Source organism: Poeciliopsis prolifica, unplaced genomic scaffold (genome assembly GCF_027474105.1).
Source record: "Poeciliopsis prolifica strain line A6 unplaced genomic scaffold, Auburn_PproV2 SCAFFOLD004, whole genome shotgun sequence".
Lineage (NCBI taxonomy): Eukaryota > Metazoa > Chordata > Actinopteri > Cyprinodontiformes > Poeciliidae > Poeciliopsis > Poeciliopsis prolifica.
In genome coordinates this window covers 16,861,965-16,874,313 of record NW_026562379.1, presented here as the reverse complement: position 1 = coordinate 16,874,313, position 12,349 = coordinate 16,861,965, and the positions used below count along the sequence as shown (strand labels likewise).

Genomic DNA, 12,349 nt, shown 5'->3' with positions numbered 1-12,349 from the left:
ATTTCTTGTTGGACTCAATACATTTAAACAGTAACAAACAGAAAATATGGAAAATAAAAGTGCCTTTATTGACAATAAAAGAAGTAATTCACAACGAGGAGGAGAATCAAACGCAGAAAAAAGAACGAAAGAATCGGATTTAATAGATTTTAAATGCAAGTTGTTGGGATGGTTAGTGATTAACTAACGATTAGTTAATGATAGTTAATTAAATAGATGTATAAGATGTAAGATTTTAAGAAAATTTTTCTTGTACATTTCTGAGTATATATATATTAATAAATCATTTTATCTTTTAGATTCAAATTTGAAAAAAACATTTTTTAGTGGATTCAGTTCATCACTTTTTTAGAAGTTGTCTAAGGTAAAAAATATATATATTAAGAACTTTAAAAGATTTGTTTCAAATTTCTCAAGACTTTTCGAAATCCAGAAACTGTACCTGGCTTCTGTTGCCACGGAAACCACAGAGACAGGTCATATCAAAACAGACATGCAAAGGCTGACTGGACATCGCTCACTGATAAAGGGCGACTTTATCACTTGATCAAAAGTTGGGACACCTCTGATCTGGCCTGGCTTCCCACACAACTATTGCACTGTTTGTATTTTCATTTTTGCATCTTATTTGGCATTCCTGGTAGATTTTGCAATCCAGAAACTTTTCATAAACGCCTTCAGTTTTTATGTTTTTTTGTTTTTTGTTTTTTTGCATTGATAAGCATTAGCAATTTGGTTTTAATTCAGATTTATTTACGATTTGCTTTAGTTAAACTGGAGTTTCAGTGAATATATTTCTGTTGTGATTCCTCCAAAAACTGCTGCGTGTTTTTTCTCCTGGGACTAAACCATTCGCCTCATCTGCGATTAACAAGTATTTTAGCACCTTTTGATATTATAAGACAAATCCTTTGTTTTGTTTTTTGCTAATAGTGAAACAAAACATGCTACCTTTTTAAAACAGTCATAAGCCCATTTGTTGGCAGCATATTGTGACTAATGAATTTTTACTCTTTAACAGGATCACAAAATGGAGGACATCATGAAACTTCTGGATTTCCTGGAGGAAGATGACAGGGACATAAATACTCCAGTTGTACCTTCACCAGAGGTGTGTTGTTTAAAAATGGTCACTTTGTAGAATTAAAATCAGTTTATTACCAAAATGTGAGGCACGCCCCCTAGGGGTGTGGAGGTAAAATATGTTTTTTTTATTTATTCGATGCAAGTGGAGCTAATTTAATGTCTGGTTTTCAAACCAGATTTGTTCATGTGTTTCACATCCCACTCAACATTTTTATGGTGACAACATGAAGCATGACAAGACGCTACCATAACTGGGTGGAGATTTTAACTGTTTTTCTGAACATAGAAAGTACACCTGGACCAGAAGATAACATTTATTTATTAATTTAACAAACTAGTTACATGTCTTTAAAGGTCAAAACATGTAAAATCAAAAGAAAATAGTACCTTTTGCTCGTTTAAATAAATGAAATAACTTAACCCATATTTTTTCTAAGATTCCTTCCACTGTCAGGAAAATCTACGCTTTTTTTCTATTACTCATATTTTGCAAAAGTCCAAGATTTTTTGGAAGATCTCAGAAAGTTTTAGATTAAATTCAGAAATTTTCTAGAGAAAAGCATGAAAATTTTGGAGTTCAAAAAGTTGAAAATGTTGAACTTTTAAACTGAAAAATGTTTTGGTTTTTATGTAGAAAATAAAACAAAATCTCAAAAATAATTAGTGGTTTTAATAATCTCCATTTAGGTTAAAAAAGGAGCACATTTCCACCATAAACTCTGAAATTTTCTAGAAATAAAACATACAAATTTCTGAGCTCCACATGTTAAAATTTGCTGGAGTTTTTTTTTTTAATTTTGAGATTAATCTCAGAAATGTTACAGAAAAAAAATGAATTTCAATAACTTCTGAAACTCAGACATGTCCATGTTTTTTTTTCCGTAAATCTCTTAGCTTAAGAGTTTTTTCCAGCAATTTCTTTTAATGTACAAACCCTCAGTTTTTCTATCATTAGAATATGTTAGTGTCACCAGAGAAATGATTCATATTTACTTCCTATTTTTCAGATGAATCTTTTGTATACAACTAATCTCATCAAGCCCTGTTTTAAATACATCAAGGCCCCTAAAGGCGAACAAAACCACAACAGAAAAACCTCACAGAAAAACAATTATTATGAATACAGTTGTTTAAATTTCGTGTCTTTTTTTGTTGTTTTGCATAGAAGAAAATGAACAAGCAATAAAATATGAACTCCACTGTCATGAATATGCATAGTTGTGTATCCAGCTGCACAACTATGTGCTAACATTGCTCTGAAGTGGCTCATATCTGCATAGCACATTGCAAATCAATATAGTAAGCCTATTTTAGATGAAAGGTAAACATAACACACACCTTGAGGTTTTTATTTTAAAGTCTTCGTTTTCTTCTTTCTCAAACTCTTACCTCAATTTTTGTAATTTCAGTTCAACAACCTTCATCTGATTTCCGTTCACAGGAGGAGACCTGTCTCTTCCAGAATGTATTTTATGAGGACGAGGGCGTGAGCAGCTTCAGTGAAAGCAACCCACATCAGCCAGTCGACTCTGAGGAAAAGCACGGCCACGACAACTGCAGAGGGAATTCAGCGAGTGTTTCCACTCAGCCGGTCAACACTACAGAAATGGTTCTTGTCTGTGACCAGTGTGGGAAGAGTTTCAGCAAACTCAGAAAGTTTCAATTACACCAGCGCATGCACACCGGGGAGAGGCCATACACCTGTAACCAGTGCGGGAAGAGCTTCACTCAGAAACGATATCTGACCTGCCATCAGTTTATTCATACCAGAGAAAGACTTTACTGCTGTGACCAGTGTGAGAAGACATTCATCAACAATGCGAGTTTGACAGTCCATCAGCGCACTCACACTGGGGAAAGACCGTACAGCTGTGACCAATGTGAGAAACATTTCACTAAAAAAGTCGGCTTAACAGTCCATCAGCGCGTCCACAATGGAGAAAAGCCATACAGCTGTAACCAGTGTGAGAAAAAATTCACCCAGAAAAACAATCTCAAGGCCCATCAGCACATCCACACTGAATTAAAGTCATACAGCTGTGATAAGTGTGGGAAAAGTTTCACCAAAAAAGTTAACTTAACAGTTCACCAGCGCATCCACACTGGAGGAAAACCATATAAGTGTGACCAATGTGGAAAGAGATTCACTCAGAAAGGGAATATGAAGAATCATCAGCACAGCCACACCATGGAAAAGTCTTTTACCTGTCATCAGTGTGGGAAGTGTTATATTCACAAGCAGTCTCTTATACACCATAAGAAGTCTCATCAGCATAAAATATGTTCACCTCAGGTCTAAAATTTCATTTGTTTGACATACAAAGATCTCGGAGAGGTCAACGAAAGACCTGAGTTAAGGCACTTCAATACAAATTATGCAAAAGCTCTTTGTGCATTTTATTTTGCAAGAAATCACACAACACACTCTAATTTATGTGTTAGCGAGTAACACCTTAAAGCCCTGACAGAGGCTGATACTTATATACTTTATATTGTGCTATAATGTTTTTCCCTCATCAAAAACATTCCTGGAGTGTTGCTTTGACAACACTTATTATCCTCTTCATGAGACAAAGAGTCTTCAGTCAGAGGCAACTTCAAATTCACTGTAAAACAGACTGCTACAGGAGACCTTTCCTGCCAAAAGCTATCACCATCTACAATGACTTTTTGAAGAATTTGAATTAATTAGTTCCAACATTTAATTTTTACATTGAATTTGAATATGCACCGTAAAAACAATCTAGATCTACATATTTACAAAGGAATTTATTTTCTATTCTTGCTTTTATATGTTTATATTTAAAATGTTGAGCAAAGTGGAACTGGGGTCAAATTCCTTGTTTACGTGCAAAAACTTGAATAAAGCCGATTCTGGTTCCATTTTTGTATCAAAAGACTTTTTGAATTTGAATCTTTTAAACTGCAATTGCCATCGGTTGCCTTGGAATCCAAAAGCAGCAGCCAGACCGATCATTTCAAAACAAACTTGTAAGGACGTATTGGACATCTGCCGCTGCTGAACGGTGAGTTTGTTTTCTGTAGCTTAGAGCAGAAAAACATCTGAGGACAGCTCTGTGTTTAAATCGTGCTGAATAATCACAGAAACTTTTATTCCTGAGCAAAGTTAAAACCGAAGTTGACTAAATCACATTGAAGGGAGCACAGGGCGTGTATTCGATTTCACTTTAGCTTCTATGTTTATGAATTTAGTTTTTATTTTCTTCCTCTTTTTTCTATCAAACTGGCTGTGAGACAAAATATGTTGACTTTTAAAAGAAAAACGTGTTTATTTATAAATCTTCTGTTGTAATTTTCTCTGACTGCGTTGCTTCAACAGAGCTGGATCACAAATGGAGGACATTCAGGTGAATGATGAGGCTCACATGACGTCTCTACCAGAGGTGACTTGAGTTATGATCTAAACTGGTAGTTTAAGTTGGTTTAGAGAAAATAGACTTTAGGAACTTTTTTCATCCATCTCTGCATATTGATCTGTTGTTTTTCAAACCTATTTAATTGCCACTAGTTAAATTGTGACATTTTCTTGCTTCATGTGAATGAAATGTCCAGCTTGCTATGTTTTCAGTGGGGTGTAAATAGTTTTTCTGGCTGATTTCATCCCGTCACGAAGCTGGCCAGGCAGTCGTGGCCTCTGCATTCACGATGCCTCACAATCTGAACTTAATCTGGAACAAACTGCTTCTCATGTGACATCACACGTCTGGGAACTTTGCTATGTTGTTATGGAGTGGCTATGACAACAATAGACCAGCCACAGGACTAGAACTGTCTCTGTTTACAACCTTTAGGGATTATCAGTCGACTCTACTTCGCATGTCGCCTTCAGAATAAAGGATACAATACGTATTTCAACTATCTACAATTAGGATAATAGCATAATTAAATTTCCTTTGTTGGAAATTTTGGTTTTTGGAACATGGATGCCGCGACAACCAGACACACACAATTGTCGAACTTGAAGCACATAACAATTTTGGTATGAATGCACCATTAATTTACCATTAATTTATCATAAATTTACCATGTTCCTTGATGGATGCAGCTACATATTCATTTTCCCTCTGTGTGTGACCAAACTAGGACGAAATGTTTGTAAAATGTTATTTTTTGTGGCGCATCTGTATCTTATCTTTGAAGGGATATGTAACGTTACCATAGTCAGAGAGCCTCAGGGCAGTGGTCGAGACGAGACAAGTGGAGCTTGTGAGTTTTAGGTCTGGTTCACGTGACATGATTTAAGGATTGTTGGCCAATTTTCCAAACCTCTGTGAAAACACAGCCGATAAAAGTCCAACAGGTTCGGTCGGTTCGTGTGTCCTGCCACACGGCAGGAGCAACTCGCCACACGAACCAATTGCTAAAGAAAATCCAGTAAAACCCCCAACATACCATAGTGAATTTAGAATAATCAAACACGGATGACGATGTAGAAGCAGTAGTTTGTGGACTCGTTTTAAGCGATAAAAGACGTAACAAAAAGAAAAGGCGTTTAATAAATGACGACGGGAGTAGACTCTATTTGCTGCACTATGCACTAAACCGGACTCTCATTTGCACCATGTCAGCTGTTTGGGATTCCCCTCCATTCTTCACCACACTGTTTGATTAGCGACCTGTCACATTCAACAGGCTGCGTTCTCGGCTCCCAGTCAGGGAAAACCCCACAGGCCGGGATAAATGGCCAAGACAATATTGAATATGCCCCGATTTTAGATTGGAGCGGTCCCAACATTCTACTTAATACAGCATACAATGCAGGATGACGGGTTATGATTATCGCAGCAACAATCTTACAACTCCAAACTTGTCTTAAGGGGAAAATCGGGGCAAAAAATTTTAAATTGTCATGTGGGCCTCAAAAAAATTACCAAGCCTTGACCGGTCCGCGGTGATAAAAAGATTAGGGACCACTGCTCTACAAGATGTTATGACAAATCTCTCATTCTGTCTTGTACAATTATGATGTAAAATTATACGATATTTCCTTCCCTGTTCCTCCCGATTTGGTTCCACAGAATTATAGCAGCATTAACGGGAACGAAATTAATGATGACTGTACGAGCAGAGCTGATGACAGAAAAAGTGACGAACCATCCCATTCTGAAGAGAACCAACAGCAATTTGGGAGCCTTTCAACTTTTCCTAATCTGGTTATCAAAACTGGAAAGAAGAAGACTTATGTCTGTGACAGGTGTGGGCATAATTTCCTGAAGAAAACACATTTGACAGTCCATCAACGCATCCACACTGGAGAGAGGCCATACAGGTGTGACCACTGTGAGAAGAGTTTCCCTCATAAAAACACTCTGACAGTCCATCAACGCATCCACACTGGAGATAGGCCATACAGTTGTGACCATTGTGAGAAAAGTTTCACTCACAAACAAAGTCTGACAACCCATCAACGCATCCACATCCACACTGGAGAGAGGCCATATAGTTGTGACCACTGTGAGAAACGTTTCACTCACAAACAAAATCTGACAGCCCATCAACGCATCCACACTGGAGAGAGGCCATATAGTTGTGACCACTGTGAGAAACGTTTCACTCAAAAACAAAATCTGACAACCCATCAACGCATCCACACTGGAGAGAGGCCATACAGGTGTGACCACTGTGAGAAACATTTCACTAACAAAAAAAGTCTGACAACCCATCAACGCATCCACACTGGAGATAGGCCATACAGGTGTGACCACTGTGAGAAACGTTTCACTCACAAACAAAATCTGACAACCCATCAACGCATCCACACTGGAGAGAGGCCATATAGTTGTGACCACTGTGAGAAACGTTTCACTCACAAACAAAATCTGACAACCATCAACGCATCCACACTGGAGAGAGGCCATACAGTTGTGACCACTGTGAGAAGAGTTTCATTCGGAAAACCAATCTGATGTCACATCAACACATCCACACTGGAGAGAAGCCATACAGGTGTGACCATTGTGAGAAAAGTTTCACTCACAAACAAAGTCTGACAACCCATCAACGCATCCACACTGGAGAGAGGCCATACAGGTGTGACCACTGTGAGAAAAGTTTCACTCACAAAAAAAGTCTGACAACCCATCAACGCATCCACACTGGAGATAGGCCATACAGGTGTGACCACTGTGAGAAACGTTTCACTCACAAACAAAATCTGACAACCCATCAACGCATCCACACTGGAGATAGGCCATACAGTTGTGACCACTGTGAGAAGAGTTTCGTTCGGAAAGCCAGTCTGATGTCCCATCAACACATCCACACTGGAGAGAAGACATACAGGTGTGACCACTGTGAGAAACGTTTCACTCAAAAACAAAATCTGACAACCCATCAACGCATCCACACTGGAGAGAGGCCATATAGTTGTGACCACTGTGAGAAACGTTTCACTCACAAACAAAGTCTGACAACCCATCAACGCATCCACACTGGAGAGAGGCCATATAGTTGTGACCACTGTGAGAAACGTTTCACTCACAAACAAAATCTGACAACCCATCAACGCATCCACACTGGAGATAGGCCATACAGTTGTGATTACTGTGAGAAGAGTTTCGTTCGGAAAGCCAGTCTGATGTACCATCAACACATCCACACTGGAGAGAAGCCATACAGGTGTGACCATTGTGAGAAACGTTTCACTCACAAACAAAGTCTGACAACCCATCAACGCATCCACACTGGAGAGAGGCCATATAGTTGTGACCACTGTGAGAAACGTTTCACTCACAAACAAAATCTGACAACCCATCAACGCATCCACACTGGAGATAGGCCATACAGTTGTGATTACTGTGAGAAGAGTTTCGTTCGGAAAGCCAGTCTGATGTCCCATCAACTCATCCACACTGTAGAGAGACCATACAGCTGTGGCCAGTGTGGGAAAAGTTTCATTCAGAAAGGACATTTCATATACCATCGGTATAATTGCACAAAAGAGAGGCTATGTCATGTCTGAATAAGAAATGGTGTTTTACAGAAGCCCATCATCAGCATACAATGAACAGCTTGGAATGCATGTAAACAGTTTCAATATAATTCATTACAAAAGCAAATTGAAGTTGCAAGGTTTTTTTCATTTTATAAATAATCATAAAACAGAAACTGATGTAAATCTTCTCACATGTAACAAATCAAGTCCATTCTTTAGAAAGTTTTACTTATTGATTCCTGTTTTGTCTTTAGGTGGAATTCACCATCACACCACCTGCTGTTAATCTGCTACTTAGGGATTATCAGTCAAAGTCATGCTGTATCAGCAACTACTATATTGCACATGTCTCCTGCAGAAAGCATGAAAGAATACATTATTTCAACTGATTAAACTATTTCCAATTAGGCTAGTAAAGTTATTTACAACTCAAAGCCAACACAGATCACCTCTCTTCTGCAAATACTGCATGCAGCTTTGTGGCATGTGTAGATGTCAAAAAACAATTTTAAGTGCAGCATCTCTTTATCTCTTCACCATGGATATGTTTTTCTCCTTTGGAGGGATTCAAAGTGTCTTATTGAGAGCTGAAATTCTGACTGTGCTTTAATATTCCCTATAAAAGATTTGCATTGGTTTGTTGTCTATATTATGTGGCGCAAAAGAGGACTTTTTGTTCCTGTCAAAGCAACTCAAGACCAGTTTTTACTGTTTGCAACCATCCCCTTTTATTTTGTTTTTATATTACAAATGGCACTTAAAAGTTATTAATGCATGTAACACTTGTAAAAAAAACAACATATGTATTTGAAATGGAAGATTTTATGAAAATATCTATTATTTCATATACAAGAATCTATATATGTCCGTTTTTTACCTCATGCAGATGACTGGACTTTTTGTTGATGAAGCACGTTCATGTTAGTGTTGTGTTCTTCAAAAAAATTGTCATAATGTCTCTGTTCCTCCAGTGGCTTCATCCAACTTTTTATAAAACTGAATTGAATGCTTCAGCGGCTCTGCTGTGGATTTGCTGCAACAAAACTCAAATCCTCCCTGATGCCGCCTGACAGCTGCAGAGGATCATAAAGCTTCTGACTTCTAAATGTCTTTGTGAGAGATGATAGAAAGGAGTTTTCTTTTTCACAAACAGAACAAAAGCGCGACGCTGTGCTGCGAAGACAGACTCATCATTGCCAAGGCCGGGAGCTTGGTTTCCGCTGTGGCTGAAATCAAATGAAGCTGTTGTGATTTACAAGTTTGGGAGGTAAAAAAAAAACATTGTGGAGGCTCCCTGGAGTCCAGTCCATGTAGCGCTTGTTGGTTAATTCGCTTTTTAATCAACTTCCTTTCCCCTTAGAAATAAGGTTTGCATCAGTTGCCTTTTTCTTTCCAAGTGTCTTTACTCTCAAAGACATGTTGCATCTTATTGTTTACATCCGGAAATTTCGCGCATGGCAATTCGTTTACATGTCAGCCGTTATAACCGAGCAACTCGGTTAACAACATCAAAGTTTCAGATGCAGTAATTATTCATTTTCACAAAGCAAAAGGAAAAACAATACAGAAAAAAAACTCAAAATGGCTACGCTACCAGCAGTCTCGTTGCCGTAGCAACTCATAACAACGTATCAGGATTCAACACCAAAAAACTTTTTCCACAGAAAAAACAGAACATTTACTCTGTTACAGTTTTATGTTTTCAGGCCTAATGTTTACTTTGTGATATTGATAAGAGATTGCAATGGGAGATTAGCTACCGCTGCTATTAGCTAATCTAACACAGCAGCAGTAGAGATAAAAACCTGCTCTACATAATCTGTCAGAGTTGGTGTTTAGGTCGCCTTCTTTTATTTTAACTGAACTGAAACACAAAATTCCACAGCACATCTTCATGTTATGGTTCACAAAGTCAAGTTAGCATAACTGACCTACTTCCCTCTCTCTGGCTATTTATTTTAATTAAATGTTTTCCCTCCGAGAACAAACAAAAATGCAGCCTGGTAAATGTGGCGCATAACAAAACAGAAAGTGAGGTGATGGAAAACTTATATGGAAATCTAAATTAAACATGGCCCACAAACCATGGCCATTGCTTCTTCCCAGTGGGCCATGTTTGTTTACACTGAACTCACTTTTGGTCTTGGGAGGTTTTCCGAGTTTTCCGTCTGAAATATGAATGTCGGTGAGGGAAATTAGTACGACAAAGCCTGTTATAGCAACAGTTTTTATAACGTTGTGTGTGGGGTTTCTCAGGTTTTGACGATCAGCCATTAATTTAAAAATCTTGACAATTCTGCAAAGAAGTTAACGGAAAAGCGAGACAGCTATGGCAGCTACTGCTTCAATGGCTGCAAAAGTTAATCTCCCGCTTTAAAAGAGACCAATTAGAGGTTTTATTAACCTCTAATTAGAGGTTAATTAGATTTAAACATAGTTCAAAAAGCATCATCCACCTATTGATTTTCAGCAAGAACATTATTCTGCTGTTGGTCACAGTCATTTCCTGAAGCCAACTCTGAGACGAAGCTGGATGCATCTTTCTGCACCAGTGAGAATGGTGCAGAAATGCACCATTCCTGGTGCAATGACAGGGAAACCAGTGAACCTTCACACATAAATAACCTGACCTTAATCACCTTCTCACTATGAGGGAGCAAAGCTGTTCTGCTCTCAATCCAGGAGCCTGAAGCCTCTGACACGAGCAGAAAACGAATCCTCCGGCACTCAGGCATTCGTTTTCTTCCTCCTGCTGAGTCAGCAGCTTGAGGCAGCAACATAAAGAGTCACTTCCTAACTTAAGTCCAAAATATGTCAGTTTTTTTTTTCCTTTTGCTGCAGCATTTCCCCCCCTTTCACTGTTACTATGCAGCCGCACAGAAACTCGACACCTTTATGTTGCAGCTGTTTCATAAATTGTGGAAATGTTTCAGTTTGATTTAAAATTAAAAATTTTAAATAAATCTTTATGAAATATATACATGTATTAATAGCATGGTAAAAATATGAATTTGAAAAAAAAACACCTCTTTTTTCTTCTTTCTATGGCAGGCTAACCAAACCAACCAAAACATTAATTTTTGTAATGTCTATAATATGTCAAATAAACTGGCTCCAGTCCAGACATGTTGTTGTTTAATTATCATTTTATAAAAATTGTTTGAATTTCTTTGAGTAATAAATATTATTTTTGTTTCTTCATTGTAAAAAAGAGAAAAGAGACGGGGGAAAAAATCCATGATGCTAATGATGATGCTAACTAGCTTGTCGTTGAACACAGTGTTGCTCACCTTTTACACTGGGACAGGGGTCAAAGGTCACGCTGGTGTCGGGGTTAGAGCTGCTGCTGACTGATTCGCCTGTTGTTAAGTGTGGTAAAAGGTACAGCGACAAGTTAAATGTACGAATATCTTGGTAATTTATTTTCTTCGTTCATTAAATGCTAGCGAATGTAAGCAAACAGCGATCGGAAGCTAAGCTAACTATGCTAAATGGTTGATAACCTCTACCCACCTCTCTTGGAGAAAAACCGGGTTCTAAATTGACAGTCTTTTGTCTGAGTCCTTTCGTTTTCCTCCTCGTTTTTATTAAATCTGACTTTTATTATTTTTATTGACAGCATATTAACCGCAACGAAGGTTGTTGTCTTTTCCTGACCGCCGCTGAACGCCGCAGGAAGCCGGAAGAAACCATTTCATGCAGATCCGGGGGGGGGACGGGAGGGGTTCTCAGTGCAAATATGGTTAATTGTCACTGCTTAAAACATTTTTAAACACAATATAATCAATTTTAGTATTGACAGGGCAACCACAAAAACTTTCTATTTAAAAAAAAACAACAAAAAAAAGATTTTCTTGTTGTTCAGGAGCCTTTGCAATGTCCTAACTTTAATGTATCTTTTTTACATTAAAGTAAAAAAGACACTGTACCTCACACAACAGATGTATTTTCCTTTGGTATATTTTTTGTCCATGCTTCACTGTGCTTGGTTTTACTATTGCTGTCTAAAGTAATCTACCATTCCGATCAAAAACAACCAATCAGAACCATGATGACGGTCTTGGCGCTGTCAATCAAGCTCATTCACTCACTGCTAAATGTGCTACTGGCGAAGAAGCAAATTTTTTTTACAGGAAAACAATTTATCTGCATTTATCATTGGAGCAAAAGGACGTAAACGTGAAGCTGAATCGTTAGTTTTTCTCTATAAAAGTTATTATCTGAGCCATTTTTGCGCAGTAACTCCTCCTGAACTCTTCTGTTTCCTGAATTTTGTGGCGGCCATTAATATGTCCTCTTCCTCTGATG

The 12,349-nt window shown here is 38.0% G+C and overlaps 1 protein-coding gene and 1 pseudogene across 1 annotated transcript in view; one reads left to right on the top strand and one right to left on the bottom strand.

The window, feature by feature from the left end:
• Window positions 1-11,602, bottom strand: part of caln1 (calneuron 1) — a 64,809-nt gene extending 53,207 nt beyond the window's left edge. Inside the window, exons 1-2 of the mRNA XM_055027784.1 lie at window positions 11,555-11,602; window positions 11,332-11,400 (exon numbers count right to left, since the gene is read on the bottom strand). The gene's annotated coding sequence lies outside the window, so the exon portion shown is untranslated. The remainder of the gene's footprint in view (window positions 1-11,331; window positions 11,401-11,554) is intronic.
• On the top strand, window positions 478-8,165 carry LOC129358700 (zinc finger protein 665-like; annotated as a pseudogene).
• Window positions 11,603-12,349: the final 747 nt, after the last annotated feature.